The 17,476-nt window shown below is 40.3% G+C and overlaps 1 pseudogene; it reads right to left on the reverse strand.

Annotated features, from left to right (window-relative positions):
* Window positions 1-15,920: 15,920 nt before the first annotated feature.
* LOC102832523 overlaps window positions 15,921-17,476 on the reverse strand; it is an 18,910-nt pseudogene continuing 17,354 nt past the window's right edge.

Consider the following 17,476-nt stretch of genomic DNA (forward strand, 5'->3'; position numbering starts at 1 on the left):
CTGTACGTTAATGCGCCAGACCGCAAAGCTGTTTGAACTGCAAGGTCAGCGGTTTAAGCTCACCAGCTGCTCAACCCTTTATAGGGTTGCTATGTGTCAGAACTGACTTGATGGCACTTCACAACAACAAAATAGCTCTTAATCTAGAGGGCACGAATGTTCTCAGCAAATGTGTATTTCTCCAAACTGTAGGTGATAAATATATGTCTAATCACACACCATCCCAGACAGTACTAAGGTGTGGCACGCAGCTGAATTAAGATTCCCAGGAAGTGTTAGAGTATTATGCTTGAGAGTTTAGGTCTAAATTCCCTTTCTGTCACTTTTTGACTGTGTGGTCTTTGAAAAGATAATAAATTTACCCAGGTTTCAAGTTTCCTCATTTGTAAAATGAGGATAATAGTAGTATCTGCTTCCTAAGATTTTTTGCAACAATAATAATGTTGTTATTGTTAAGTGCCATTGAGTTGGTTCCGACTCAGAGTGACCCTGTACAGGGTTTCTGAGGCTTTAAATCTTCAAGGGATCAGAAAGCTTCTCTTTCTCTTGCGGAACAGCTGGCGGCGGTTCAATCCCAGTACCTTGTGGTTCACAGTCTAGTGCTTATCTTGTGGAGCCACCATGCTCCAATAATAATAATAACTCACACCAAACACAGCACTATACGAAGATCTCAAGAAATGTTATTCAATACGATGGCTAGCATTTTGGGGTCTGGAGTCAGAAGTTATACAAATATGCCGCTGTACTTCTCCTGGACCCCCACTGAGTAAAACTCAAGCCAGACTTCCTGAGTCTGAATTCTGATGCTGCCACATAACAGCTCTGTGATTTTGACTGATTCCCTTACCCTCTGTCTTTCAGTACCCTCACCTCTAGAAGGGAGTCATAACAGACACTCTCGGGTTGTTAGGAGAAATAAATGAAGTCATCCAGGTAAAGGTGTGATAATGCCCATCTGTGCTAAGTGGTGGCAGATGTCACCCAATAGGACTTTATAGAACTGCCTGTCAACTCTACATTTGCTCATAAGGTTATCCTTTCCTATCACTTTCCCCATGCCTTGAAAGGAAGTCTCTGCTATATTGTTAGTAAACTAGACTTCACCAGAGCACTAGATTCTATAACCCAGTGGTATGATGGGATATGTTTAGCAACGGGTCCTCCAAAAACCAAGCAAGCAAGCAAGCAAACAAACAAAAAACCCATAGATACACATAAAGATAATGAGGGTGGTGGTGCAAAGGATTAAGCACTTGGTTGCTAACTGGAAGGTTTGAATCCACCCTGCATCTCTGAGGGAGAAAGACCTGCCACGTGAAAGATGTTTTCAAAAAGATTACAGCCAAGGAAACCCAATGGAGCAGTTCTCTGTCTCCTGGGGTTGCTATGAGTCAAAAATCAACTCAATGGCCTCTACTAACATCAGCACAGGTAAAGCTATAAATACATATGTATATAAAGACAGGGGTCCTGGTGTGGCACTGTGGGACAATGCACTGGACCACAAGGTTGGTTTGAACTGTAAGGTTGGCGGTTCAAATTCACCAAGTGATCCTCAGAAACCCTATACAGGGTCACTGTGATTCGGAACCGAATCGAAGTCATGTAACAAAAATAAAAATAAAATTTACAAAGGGGCTTCAAAACATTCATGGAAAAATTCCATTATCTTTTAATATAGATTTTTCATGAACTTTTTGAAGTTCCCTCAAATAGTAGATGTACACATATTTACAATACAAATTATGTTTAAAACATGAAATTATGTAAAATCTATAAATGCCTTATAAATTACAACGTCTGAACTTGTGTTAAACTATATTATTGATATAAAGATAGTAGCACAATTTACAGGAGCATGGTGACTCCATATGATAAGCACTGGACTGTGAACCACAAGGTTGGCAGCTCAAGCCCACCAACTGCTCTGTGAGAGAAAGATAAGATTTTCTGCTCCAGCAAAGACTTACAGCCTCAGAAACCCTATCAGAGTCGCCATGAATTGGAACTGGCTCAATGGCACTTAAAATCAACAAGCACAATTCACAAATAATATTAGACACATAATATTTTCCATTGAGTATTTGAATACAATAAGATGCATAAAGTCAATTGATTCTCACAGAATTTTTTGTTTCCCCAACTCTTGTATTATCCGGAGTTAACTTGTGTTTGCAACTGATGACTGAGTGCAGTTTCAACATGAATATTGCTTTGCTATTTTGGTTTATATTAATGAGTAAGACAAAAGTGAAGCAATCAACAGTGTGTTAGAACTTCACTCATTCTTCAACAATGGGAGTGATTTCTTTGCTGAATTAGATAATAGTCTTTAAATCCTGGAAAAACATTTCTTCAATCTTTTTACATTTACAAGATAATGGCTACAGACACAGACGTGACAGATTTTTAAATTTGCTCTACATTATTAGCATTTTCTCTACAACTTTCTTACATTTTAAAAGGTCAACAAAACAATAACTCACACCCTAATTTATAGTGTTTGCCAGTTGTTGTGGTTTAAGTCCTCGCACTATGATTTCAGAAGTCCTGGTGTGGCAGTGTGGGTTAATGCGCTGGACTGCAAAGTGGGTTTCAATCACAGGGTCAACAGTTCAAGCTCACCAGTCGCTCCTTGGAAACCCTATACAGAGTTGCTATGGGTCAGAACCGACTCCAAGGTCTTTAACAACAACAACAACAAACCATGATTTCAAACTACAAACACTAAATGTGGAGTTGGAAAGAGAGGTGCAACAACGTTATACAGATAAACAGACATATAGAACCCCAAGAACACAGAAATAGATGAAGTAAAAGAATTAGGAGTTTTTACCTTTGCTTTTGACATAATGTTGTTGTTAAAAGCTGTGGAGTTGGTTTCGACTCATGTGTTCACCCTATACAGGGTTTCTGAGTCTTTGAATCTTTTTGCAGGAGCAGAAAACCTCATCTTTCTTCTGCGGAGTGGCTGGTGGACTCAAACTGACAACCTTGTGCTTCACAGTTCATTGCTTATCCTATGTAGCCACTGCATTCCCTATTTAAATGCAAGTTTATATAATTGGATTTTTAATAGGGGCTCTCCTCACATCACTACCTCCATGGCTCCATTCAGTATCCCTTTTGTCTACTGTATAATCAGTCTCTTCTTCACTTATGTTGTTATTGTTAAATGCTGTCCAGTTGATACCGACCCATAGCGACCCGGTACAGGGTTTCCAAGGAGCAGCTTGTGGATTTGAACCACTGACTTTGTGGTTCAAAGTTCAGTGCTGATCCTACAGCGCCACTCCAGGAGTGCTACAATCAGTGGTGAGCAAGAAATCTCCTACCTTAATGAACTTTAAATTCTTGTTAGGAAAATAGACCAAAACCAATACAAAAAAAAAAGAAAGAAACAAAACACCTACAAATTGTGACAAGTGCTATGAAGGCAAGAAGGCTGAAATAGAGAGTAGGGAGGGGCACCTACTAAGATAGCAGGTGGTGAGGAGGAAGCATTTGAGAGAACAGCTAAAGGATGCAAGATAAAAGGACTGAGGAACATCCTTACAAGAACTGATGGAAAACCTCAGAGCTGTAAGGGTACAAATAGCTAAACGGGCATTACAAACAAAAGTCTAACAATATCTGCAATTGTATAATTCTTTAAAGTAAGTAGATCATGCTTACATAAACAGGATATAAAATAATGTAACATGATGAGACATGAGAACATGTGCCAAATACTCAGGGCTGAATCTTTATTGTTGCTGCAGCTCCTGTCTATCCAATGGCTGATGTACACGGCCTTTACTTTAGCTGTGCACATTTGCTACAGTGGGATACTAATGTGTACACTTATATATAAGTGGGCATGTGCAGACCGGAATTTTATGAAATATTGATTCAAGACATGTTGCTGCTACAGGTGCTGGTGAGTCTGTTCCCACTTAGAGTGATTCTATTATGTACAACAACAGAATGAAACACTGCCCAGCGCTCTGACATCTTCACAATTGTTGCTGTTTGAGCACATTGTTGTAGTCACTCTGTCAGTACATCTTGTTGTTGAGGGTCTTCCTCATTTTCACTGAGCCTCTACTTTACCAAGTATGAAGTTCTTCTTCAGAGACTGATCCCTTCTCACAACATGCCCATAGTACTTGACACCAAGTTTCACCATCCTCCCGTCTCTGGAGCATTCTGGGTATACTTCCAAGATAGATTTAGTTATTCTTCTGGCAGTCCATGGTACATTCAATATTTTTTGCCAGTAACATAATTCAATTGTATCAATTCTTCTTTATTCATTGTCTAGTTTCCACATTCATATGAGGTGATTGAAAATACATACCACGTTATTTTCAGGTGTATCTTAGTCTTCAAAGTGACATGTTTGTTCTTTAATACTTTAAAGAGGTCTTTTGCAGCAGATGTGCCTGATGCAATATGTTTTTTGATTTCTTGACAGATGCTTCCATAGGCATTGACTGTGGACTCAAGTAAAAGTGAATTCTTGACAATTTCAGTGTTTTCTGTTTATCATGATGTTGCTTACTGGTCCAGTTGGGAAGAGTTTTGTTTCTTTATGTTGAGGAGTAATCCATACTGAAGGCAGTAGGGATATTCTTCATCAGTAAATGTTTCAGATCCTCTTCACTTACAGCAAGAAAAGTTGTGTTATCAGCATATGGCAGGTGCCATCAAGTCGGAACCGACTCATAGCGACCCCATGCACAGCAGAATGAAACAATGTCCGATCCTGGACCAACCTCATTACCGCTGCCACACTTGACGCCATCAATGATGCCACCTGGCTGATCCATCTTATTGAGGGTGTTCCTCTCTTTCTCTGACCCTCCATCTTACCCAGCATGACATCCTTCTCCAGCAACTGTTCCCTCCTGACAATATGTCCGAAGTATGGCAGGTTGTTAGGGAGTCTTTATCCAATCCTGATGACGTGTTGTTCTTTAAATAATCAAGTTTCTTAGATTATTTACTCAGCATACAGACAATCCTGATATACACCTCTCTTGATTTTAAACCATTCTGTATTTTTTTGTTCTGTTCAGATGACTACATCTTGGTCTATGTACAAGTTCCACATGAGAACAATTAAGTGTTTCTGGAATTCCCATTCTTTGCAATGTTGTCCAAAGTTGGTTTTGATCCACACTGTTGAAAACCTTACCATAGTCAACAAAATGTAGGTAAGCATCTTTCTGGTATTCTCTGCTTTCAGTCAAGATCCATCTGACTTCAGTAATGATATCCTTCACTCCACAGCCTCTTCAGACCTAAACCTTCATAATGAGACGTTTAATATATTCAAACAAAAGTACAAAAAAAGCAGGAAGATTCTTATTTTTAGGCTTGCACAAAAACAACTTTACCTGGCAGTACAAGTTGACACATTTCTTGTTTCCAATGTGCTAAAATTTAAATATATAACACATTTGGGTGTGTATGTTGCGTTTTAGTAGAGTATTTTAAAGAGTTTGCAATATATATACATTTAACCCTTAAAATAATTTCACTCAATTCTTAAGTGTCACAGCACAGTTTGAAAGCATTATTGCAAAATGATCCCAGGTGTGAAAATGTTAATTATCATTGTCTCCTATTCTCTTCCCATTGGCCAGTTTCATTTCACTCATTCATTCAAAATATTTATTGAGCAGTGTGAAAATTATTTTCAACTCACTGCCATACTTCTGCTTGATCTACTCTTCTCCAGTCTTCTCTGCATTGAATCCCCAGGGAGGTGGGAAGTGAACCCTAAGGACTGCATCATTTTGGATCCTTTGCCCTCTGGTCTTTGGTTTCCTAGAGCTAATAGGAACACAAGAGACCAAAGGTGGGTTCTCTTTCTGCTTTGTTTTCATGGCTTTGGCAGTGACTATACGAGCAATAGTTAAAGCACTCTGCTGCTAACCAAAAGGTCCATAGTACAAACTCATCAGCTGTTCTGTGGGAGAAAAATAGGCAGTCTGCTTCTGTAAAGATTTACAGCATTGGAAACCCTATGGAACAGTGCTAATCAGTCGCAAAAGTTTATTATGAGTTGGAATTGACTCTGTGGCAATGGGTTTGCTTTGTTTGGGGGCCCTTCTATAACTAGAGCTCCTGCTAGCTGATCAGATACAATGCCTCTACTACACACCAGCTCTAACAACATCATTTTCTCTCTTGCTTTGTTAGGCTTAGTGTGTTAACACTTCCCCTCTGTTTCTAGTATGTTGATGCTTCAGTATCTTTGGTAAATTTCCTTAACCTTGCCCAACACCTCTGTAAATTGTCTCTCCATTAACATCTCTTCAATATCCAAATGAAGTACACCTTCCTCTCCCACTGATAAGAAAGTGCATCTTTCTTTTTCTTTTTTTGATCCAGGCAAGCCTATTATGTTCTAGACCAAAAAATCTAACATGTCAGACATATATGTAATATTAAACTTTCCACTTACTGGTGATGGCACACAAAGGTTGGAAACAAAGAGGAAGGATCAGTAGTTGTTGATCGAAATGATGCTGAAGATCACATGTTAGAATTCTGCAAAACCAATGACTTACTCATTGCAAATATCTTTTTAAATAGCAGAAAAGATGACTATACACATGGATATCACCAGACTGAGTACACAGAAATCAAATAGACTGTGTCTGTGGGAAGAGATGGTAGAAAGTTCCATATCATCAGCGAAAACCAGGCCAGGGAAGACTGTGGAACAGAGCATTAATTACTCATATGCAAATTCAGGCTGAAGCTGAAAAAAATTATAACAAGTCCACAAAAGCCAAAATATGACCTTAAACATGTCCAACTTGAATTTAGAGACCATCTCACAAACAGTTTTGATGCATTAGACACTAATCACCAAAGACCAGGAGAGTTGTAGGATGACATCAAGAACATCATACAGGAAGAATACAAAAGGTTATTAAGAAGATAAGGAAGAAGAAAAAGACAAAAGTGGGTCTCAGAAGAGACTCTGAAACTTGCTCTCCAGTGTAGAGATGTTAAAGCAAATGGAAGAAGTGAGAAGGTACAAGAGCCGAACAGAATATTTCAAAGATCAGCTCAAGAAGAGAAAGCCAAATATTATAATGAAATGTTCAAAGAGCTGGAGTTAGAACATCAAAAGGGAAGAACATGCTCAGCATTTCTCAAGCTGAAAGAACTGAATGAAGAAAAAAATTCAAACCTTAACTTGCAATATTGAAGGATTCTATGGGCAAAATGGAGTCCTGGTATGGCGCTGTAGGATAAACACTGGACCACAAGGTCAGTTTTAACTGCAAGGTTGGCAGTTCAAAACCCACCAGCCACTCCTCAGAAACCCTATACAAGGTCACTATGAGTTGGAACTCACTTGATAGCACTTAACAACAACAACAAATGGGCAAAATATTGAATGACGCGGGAAACATCAAAAGAACATGGAAGGAATACAGAGTCAATGTACCGAAAAGAAATTGTCAATGTTCAACCATTTCAAGGGGTAGCATATTATCAAGAGTCAATGGTATTGAAGGAAGCAGTCCAAAGTACATTAAAGGCTTTAACAAAGAACAAGACTCCAATAATTGATGGAATACAAATTGAAATCTTTCAACAACTTGATGCAGCACTGGAGGCACTCACTCATCTATGCCAAGATATTTGGAAGACAACTACCTGGCCAACTGATTGGAAGAGATCCATATTTGTGCCAATCCCAAAGAAAGGTGACCCAATGGAATGCAGAAATCATTGAACAATATCATTAATATCACATGCAAGTAAAATTTTGCTGAAGATTATTCAAAAACTGCTGCAACAGTACATTGACTGGGAACTGCCAGGGGTTTAAGCCAGATTCAGACAAGGATGTGGAACGAGGGATATCATTGTTCACATCAAGTAGATCTTGGCTTAAAGCAGAGAATACCAAAAATATGTATGCTTGTGCTTTATTGACTATTCAAAGGTTTTTGACTGTGTGGATCATGACAAGCTATGGATTACATTAGGAAGAATGGGTAGTCCAGGTTGTGCTCATGAGGAACTTGTACATAGACCAAGAAGCAGTCATTTGAACAGAACAAGGGACACTGAATGGTTTAAAATCAGGAAAGATGTGCACCACGATTGTTTTCTTTCACCATATTTATTTAATCTTAGTGCTGGGCAAATAATCAGGGAAACTGGATTACATGAAGAAGGTGGCATCAGGATTGGAGGAAGACTTATTAACCTGTGACATGCAGATGATACTATGTTGCTTGCTGAAAGTGAAAAGGACTTGAAATATTTAATGATGGAGATCAAAGACTACAGCCTTCAGTATGGATTGTACCTCAACGTAAAGAAAACAAAAATCCTCACAACTGGACCCATAAATAGCATCATGATATATGGTTAAAAGATTGAAGTTATCAAAGACTTTGTTTTGCTTGGTTCCACTATCAACACTTATGGAAGCAGCAGTCAAGAAATCAAACGACATATTGCATTAGGCAATTCTGCTGCACAAAACCGCTTTAAAGTGTTCAAGAGCAAAAATGTCAGTTTGAGGACTGAGGTGCACCTAACCCCAAACACGATATTTTCAATAGTCTCATATGCGTGTGAAAGTTTGACAATGAATAAGGAAGTCCATAGAAGAATTGATGCATTTGAGTTATGGTGTTGGAGGAGAATATTGAAAGTACCATGGACTGATAGAAGAACAAACAGATCTGTTTTGGAAGAGGTACAGCTAGAATGCTCCTTAGAAGTCAGGCTGGCCAGACTTCATTTCTCATACTTCAGACATATTATTAGGAGGCACCAGTCCCTGAAGAAGGACATCATGCTTGGTAAAGTGGAGGGTCAGCAAAAAAAGAGGAAGACCCCAATGAAATGGATTGTCACAGTAGTAGCAGCAATGGGTGCAAGCGCAACAACAATAAGAATGGCACAGGATTGGGCAATATTTTGCTGTGTTGTGCCGAAGGTGCTATGGGTCAGAACCGACTTGACTGCACCTAACAGCAACAGCAATATGCACATGGAGTCCTTGTGTGGTTCTGTAGGATAACCCACTGAACTGTTAACTCACCAGTCATTCCTCAGAATTCCTATGCATGGTCACTATGACTTAGAAGTGACTTGATGGCATTTAACAACATGTAACAATATGTACTAAAAGAAGAAAAATTCATTAGAATAATAGGTTTTATTTAATCAAATATATCCAAAATCTTGTCATCTCAATATGTAAGCAATATAAAAATTATTAATGGGATATACTACAGTATTTTGCTTGCTGAACGTGAAGAGGACTTGAAACACTTACTTATGAAGATCAAAGAGGACAGCCTTCGATATGGATTACATCTCAATGTCAAGAAAACAAAAATCCTCACCACTGGACCAATAAACAACATTCTTATCAATGGAGAAAAGATTGAAGTTGTCAAGGACTTCATTCTTCTTGGATCAACTATCAACACTCGCGGAAGCAGCAGTCAAGAGATCAGACGACGTATTGCATTGGGCAAATCTGCTGCACAGGAACTTTTTAAAGTATTGAATAGCAGAGATGTCAGCTTGACTAAGGTGCGCCTGACCCAGGCCATGGTGTTTTCAATAGCCTCATATGGATGCGAAAAGCTGGACAGTGAATAAGGAGGATCGTAGAAGAATTGATGCCTTTGAGTTGTGGTGTTGGAGGAGAATACTGAAAGTGCCATGGACTGCCAAAAGAACCAATAGATCTGTTTTGGAAGAAGTACAGCCAGAGTGCTCCTTGGAGGCCAGGATGGCTAAGCTTCGTCTCTCATACTTTGGACATATTGTCCGGAGGAAACAGTCGCTGGAGAAGGATGTCATGCTGGGTAAGGTGGAGAGTCAGAGAAAAAGAGGAAGACCCCTAACGAGATGGATTGGCCAAGTGGCATCACTGATGGACTCAAGTGTGGCAACGGTAGTGAGGTTGGCCCAGGATCGGACATTGTTTCGTTCTGCTGTGCATGGGGTCGCTATGATTCGGTTCCGACTCGATGGCACCTGACAACAACAACAACAACAACAGTATTTTATTCATATTAGGTCTTCAAAATCAGCTATATATTTTACACTTGCAGTAAATACCAATTTGAACTGTTCATGTTTCAAGTGTTCAGTAGTCAACTGGAGGCTACTGTAGCCGACAGTATATAGGGGTGGAGATACAGAGATGAGAGATACTGTCCCTGTCACCATGGAATTGATGGTTCATTAAAGAAATAGATAAGCACAGCATTACATATATTCATGTGAAAGTTGGACAGTGAATAAGGACGATCATAGAAGAATTGATGCATTTGAGTTATGGTATTGGAGGAGAATATTGCAAGTACCATATACTGCCAAAGGAACAAACAGATTTGTGTTGGAAGAAGTGCGGCTAGAGTGCTCCTTGGAGGCCAGGATGGCCAGATTTCATCTCTCATACTTCGGACATATTGTTAGGAGGGACCAGTCACTGGAGAGAGATATTATGTTTGGTAAGGTGGAGGGTCAGAGAAAAAGAGAAAGAACCCCAGTGAGATGGATTGGCTAAGTGGCAGCATCAATGGGCTCAAGCATGACAACAATAGTGAGGTTGGCCCAGAACCAGGCAGTGTTTTGCTTTGTTGTGCATAGGGTCACTATGAGTCAGTACTGACTCAATGGCACCTAACAACAACAACAAGGTGCTATTGGAGTGGCGCTCCTTCCACCAATGGGTTTAGAAAGAGGAGATAACAGGAACCACTTGTGTGGTTCCTGTAAGCTAATGAGGATTCTGTCAAGAAGACAAGAGGGTGGAGGGGCAATGTTAGCAGAGAATCCTCACTTTTCTTGCCCTCACTTTTCTTGCCTGATTTACATCTAAGATGGAAATTGGCCCACCTAGGGCACACACGGGTCTCTCTAGTTATTCTGTGCCAGATTTGGATGAATCTCTAGAGTATTATCAGGACTGGTGTGGCGCTGTATACTATAAGTACTGGATTGCTAACCACAAGATCAGTGGTTCAAATCCACCAGCTGCTCATGGTGTAAGATGTGGTTGTCTGCTTCCGTAAAGATTGACAGTCTCAGAAATGCTAAGAAACAGTTCTACTCTGTCTCACAGGGTTGCTATGAGTTGGAATTGACTCGATGGCAGTGGTTTTGTCTGCCTACTTGCCAGTATCTTTCACTAGATTGAAAGTTCTAGGAGGAGTTCTGGTGTGGTGCTGTAGGATAAGCACTGCTAACTGCAAGGTCGGCAGTTCAAACCCACCAACCACTCCTGGGAAATCCTATTCCTCAAGGTTGCTATGAGTCAGAATCAACTTGACAGCACTTAGCAACAAACAACAACATGAGAGAGACATGTATGTGGGAACATGCCTAGAAACAGACACATTAAGAGAACCTGGATCCATTTTCCTAAGGTAATATAGCTCTGGCCACTGGTTGGTTACTTGGCTTAGGTTTCTGGGCACAAAGCCCAGTCTTATTTTTCCATCTCATCTATTTCCTTTGTTTTTCACTAAGTGTTGTCACTGGCCAGATGTTAAAACTCATTATTCGTACCCTTTGGTGGCACTTCATTTTCTTTCTTATTTCTTTTCTTTTCTTTCTTTCTTTCTCTCTCTCTCTCTCTCTCTCTCTCTCTCTCTCTCTTTCTTTCTTTCTTCTATTGCCCTTATAAGAATGAGAGTTCCATTTCTCTAGTAGTCCTGAGGAGTTAATGAGAAGCAACAGCAGCATCCCTGCAGTCTGTGCCTGACATGGGAAAATCTTACTACATAGTTTTTCCCATTTCAAAATCTAGACTCCTTATAAGTTAGCTCAGGAGTTCTGGTATGGTGCTGTAGGATCAGCACTCAACCACAAGGTCGGTTTGAACTGCAAGGTTGGTTGTTCAAACTCACCAGCTGCTCTTTGGAAACCCTATATAGGATCGCTATGGGTTGGAACTAACTTGATGGCAGTTAACAACAAGAACAATAAGTTAGCCCAAGAAGTTCTCATTTTCCTACTGAGAGCTCTGCTGATTCTCTGCTCCTTTAAAGGTGGATGGATTATTGCTAAAGTGACCAAAGATTGAGGAATGGTTACATCTTTCCTACTTCAACATACCTTCTCAGCTCATTTCATTAGATGTTTTTGCAAGACTCACCTGATTTTTGTAAATCTATCACCAAAAAAAGTACTTTACACTTATAATAATGACACTATAAGAGCTGGCCACTTTTCAAACCTAAGGCCTCATGGGAAGTTCCTCTGATCCTTTTTAGGAAGTAACAACGTTCCCTACAGTTCTCTTGGGGATAACTCCACAGTGTTTAATAGCTGGTAGAGATTTTTGAGGATACCCAAACAATAATGGGAGAGGAAAGGAGGACAACTATTCTTAGATACTGAAAAAGAAGTATGCATTTAACTCAGACAAACATTCTGGCGCCTTTCTGTGTGCACAGAACTCTGCTTTCCAGGCGGTTGGAAAGCTACGGCTAACTGTTTACATCCTTTGTCTGCAGCAGTCAGATGGTATACACTGTAGTCTTATTCTCCTTGTCTCCTTCTTACATCAACCATAAATCATTTTCAATGCTGAGCTTTCCACAAAATTCCCTGTGGTTTCTTTCGGTCTCTAACTCCAACTATCACATTGAGATTCCCATTGGCAATAATGTCAGCATCTGTTCTCCATACCAGCACTATTTGCAAATACTTTTAGACCAAGTCCTTGATTACTACTCAAAAGTTCAACTTCTGTTTTCTCAGAGCCAAAACACATAGTACATTCTCCAGTTTAAATAGTTTCCAATCCTCATCTGCGCTGTGGGCTTCTTCAGTTCCTCCCATTACTCATATTATTATTTTTCTTGTTATTACTCTTTAGCCTTTTCTTTCAGTTCACTCCCAGTATATATGACTAACTAATCTTGGATACTGATAACTTTGCCTTTCTGAGCATGCTTCATTCTGTCCCTAAGCATCTCTTCCACCCAGGATGTGGACTCCAGAGGTTTCTTTTACTCCTAAAGGCAAGTTATTGATGCCACCTTTTTGTTTTTCCTCGAATGGTTTAAGTTAGATCTCAGTATGCCAGGAATCAGGGAACAACTGCACACAAAGAATCAATTATTCTTAAAGGAAAATTTCCATGGTTTACAATTTCTTTCATCTTTCTGGTTTAAAACATCTGTGGTTTTGTTTGTAATGTGCGTTTGGATACATGGTTTGTTTAGGGTTTTGGTTTTGTAGGTACGTGTATGAATGTGGTTTGCTTTTGCTTTTGGCTTGTTTATTGTTTTTCTAAGTGACTTGGTCACAGTTCTTCAGCAGAGCTGGTTTTACCATTCTAAGCTCTGCCAGGCAGTTAACATTTCCATAAGCAGCCCTTTTGCATAGATACTGTGTTTCTGGATTTGTGAGAAAACACACAAACCCATGCCGTGTCTGCAGGTACATGCACAAAAATAACATAGAAAAATAAAACAACAAACTATTTGGAAATAACTTACCTAACATGTTAAGCATGTTATGTTAAATGTTGTCGACTCAGTTCCAACTCATAGCAACCCTGTATAGGCTTTCCGAGGAGCAGCTGGAAGATTTGAACTGCCCACCTTGTGGTTCGCAGCCCATTGCTGATCCTCCAGTGCCATACCACGAGTCCATTACCTAACCCTGCAGAAAAAAAAAAAATTCTATCTATATTATATAAGGAGTCCTCTTACAAATTAATTCAAAACATGGATAATGTGCTGGACTCCAAAGTCAGTATGAACCGCAAGGTCAGCAGTTCAAGCTTACCTTGGAAACCTGATACAGGGTTGCTATGGGTCAGAACTGCCTGAACGGCACTTAACACAACAACAACATGCATGTATACAAGAACTAGAAAAAGTAATATAAATTGTCAAGCAAAAACTAATATACTACTGAATAACTAGCACCAAGGCTTTTAGATGAGTAGCTAGGCACATGGATAGCGTCCAGAAAGTTGACTCTGACTCATGGTACCCTTCTGTAGAACAGAACAAAATGTTGCTGCATTATGGAAGCTGCTGTTGAAATTCATCTCAATGAGGGTCTCCCTTGCCCTTGCTAGCACTCCACTTCAGCAAACATGTCTTCTAGCAACTGATCCCTACTGATGGTGTGTTAAAGCAAATGGATTAGGCAATATTCTGTTGCGCTCTGTATGGCTCTCCTTGACTAATTTTCAGAAGTACCCCAGGCTTTTCCTCCTAGTCTCTCTTATTCTGGAAGCTCTGCGGAAACCTATCCAGTATGGGAGAGTATTTGAAATACTGGTAGCAAAGCTTCTGACAACATACTGTTGAGAGTATTTGAAATACTGGTAGCAAAGCTTCTGACATCATAGCAACTCATAAGGTATCACAGTACAACAAACGGCCAGGCTGGTGGTGGGCCAACAGTCCTACTAGTACTAACATTAACATGTTTTGAAGGTCTGCTACATGTTCCACAGGCCTCACATTTAGTAATTTATTTAATCCTTACAACAAACCTATGCATCAGGATTATTCTGTCTACAGATGAGAAATCTTAGGCACAGACAAGTTAAATGACTCACCTGTGGTTTCACAGCCAGATAAATGGAAAAGGGTACAAACAATCCACACATGTAAGACAAAATGCAATCCCAGATGGACAAATGTTTAAGATTGCTAATAATCAAAGAAATGTAAATCAAAACAATGATGCATCATTTCGTACCACAACACCTTTGGGAAGGCTGTAGTTCAACTGTTACTCTCAGATCCGATGGCAATGATGGAATTCATTGTAAGCTTTTGGTAAAGTCATTTGTCAATACCGTTGTTATTAAGTGCCGTCTAGTCAGTACCAACTCATAGCAATCCTGTATAGGGTTTCAGAGGAGCAGCTGGTGGGTTCAACTGCCGACCTTGTGGTTTGAAGTCCAATGCTGATCTTATGGTGGCATACCAGGAGTTCACTGATAAACAGCCATAAAGAGGCACCCTTAAACTCAGCAAACACATTCTTAGAAATGTATTCTTAGAAAGTCATTCACAGGCAAGAGTCATAAATAAAAAGTATGCTGCAACATTTTTATATTATCAAATATTGGAGCAATAGAAATTTCAAAACAAAGGGAACATTTAAGAAAACTATGTCCCTGAGTGGTGCAGATGGTTTGTGCTCAGCTGTGGCACAGTGGACTAATGTGTCAGACTGCAAAGTCATTTGAACTGCAAGGACGGTGGTTCAAGCTCATCAGCTGCTTTTGGAAACCCTATACAGGGTCACTATGGGTCAGAATAGACTGACGGCACTTCACAACAACAACTTAACAACTAGTCTGTAGGTTGGCAATGTGAACCTACCCAGAGGTCCTGTGGAAGAAAGAAAGACCCAGCAATCTTAAAGATTATAGGGAAGAAAACCCTAGAGAGCAGTTTACTCTGTAACACATGAGGTAGCCATGAGTTGAAATCAACTCTACAGCAACGTTTTCTTGAAATGGTTCATTCACAATGAAATGGAATACTATGTAGTCATTTGAACTATAATTATAGTGCTAATGGTAATATACAAATATACAGTGAAACCTGTAAGAGCCAGAACTTGCCAAGAGTGCCTTATTTTTCCAGTCTCTCAAGTTTTCTGCTTTTTTTTTTTTGAGAGGAAATGAATTCTTTTACTTCTACCTGACTTTGTTCCATTTTGTAAAAAGAACGTTAAGTCAGGACGGTTATTGTTTGAACCATCGATACCTTCCATCAAGTATTTCTGAGGGAAAAAAGGGTGAGCATGAGGGAAAGGTGGTGTTTGAGGAAGAGACATGAAAGAAATGTCCATGCCTTCACGCCCAGAGTAGACACAGCCTTCCCCTGCACTTTAAATGACCGCTGCAGATCACCGAAACAGCGTCTCCAAGTACAAGAGAATTATGACAAGTGTTTGCCGCTCAGCATGCTCCCGAGTACCACCAAGCACACAAGCGCCTCTAGGGGGCCCTGTCTGTACAAAGAGGAGGAAGCTGACTTGCCACACACCGGAGGCTCTGATTAATACGGCCTGTCTTTGGAGGCAATACTGTCATTCCTTGAATCCACCACTCTGCATTGTCTTAGAACACCTCACATTCACTGGCAGGCCAAGGACAAGCTTGTTGAAGGAGAGACTTTCCTTTTTAGTCCATTTAAACTTGTTCATTGCGTCCATGAAAGAAAGGTTTTTATATTGCTTGGGGCGTTTGATAATGAAAGGCCACGTCAGTGACTGGTCTGTAGATCTCCTTAACACCGATGAACTGAAATTGTTCCATAATGTCTGGAATACTTGCTCATCGAGTAAGGTTAATTCTTGGGTAATAAAGAAGGTAGGAGAGACACATTTCATTCCTGGTGCTTAGTCCTCCCCAAGTCATCCGAGCTCTGTCTTTTGTGTTGTAGGGACACTCAGTAATTAGGTTATCTCCTGGTAAGATTGAGCGCTCTTCCTTTAGGTACTGAAACTCCTGAAAATTGAAGTCAAAATCATCATCATATGCAAGTAATTTCATCTCCTCCCCTTTCCGAAAATGATGCAACCTGATTCCTCTGCCAGCCAAGTGAGCATGGAGGAGAACAGCAAATACATGGATTCCACTTGGTCTTTCGGCTTCCAGAGCCCTCTTCTAGGCATTCCAGAGTGCAGTGACCCTCAGACCTGAAGTCAGGCATCCCCGGACGGATGGTGTGGAAGAGGCTTACCCAGAGGCCAGCCTCAATCACTCCAGCATCATATGTCCGTACATCAGTTGTATGAAATAACCTCAGTCCCGAATTATCGATTAATCCTTCCTTATACGTTGGGTTGTCATCACGGACCTCCAGAAGCATGTAATGAGGATCTAATGGAGTACCAAGGGATAAGCCAACATGAGGTGGATAGGAAAAACCCTCTCCACCGATGGCCCAGACAAAAATCACAGTCTCGCAGGTGAGGAAGGCATCGGGCATGTTGGGGTGGTAACATTCATGGCCATAGTCCCCGACACTATCCTTGAAGCTGCTGCTGCACTAATAAAGCAGGATGTGATGGATGAGCCTCTCATGACCCCTCTGGATCACTGGCTCAACCTTTATAATTTCATGCTTTTCTTGGAACACAGGAATCTTAAACATTTGGCACTAGTACGTTGTACCTTTGTTTGGAATTGGGACGTATTGATTTACCAGGTCAAAGTACAGTGAGGATGTCGGCAACACTCTGGTTTTCTCAGGATTCAATAAGCGCAGACTCTTGGTGCCCCGATTGAAGGCATGTTACTTGGGACCGGCTTCTCCTGCATCTTCATGGTGGTAAGCCCAGATCACTCTTACAGTGCTGTCCGTTACACTCTTGTCATTGGTGTCGCACGTGTGCAATTCTCTGGTAAATTCTACTACTGTGTGTGTACTATTTTCCATGTCATATTCTAGATGGAAATCTTGATGAGCATCTTTTTTCAACTCTTTAT

Source organism: Chrysochloris asiatica, unplaced genomic scaffold, assembly GCF_000296735.1.
Source record: "Chrysochloris asiatica unplaced genomic scaffold, ChrAsi1.0 scaffold00094, whole genome shotgun sequence".
NCBI classification, from domain to species: Eukaryota; Metazoa; Chordata; class Mammalia; order Afrosoricida; family Chrysochloridae; genus Chrysochloris; species Chrysochloris asiatica.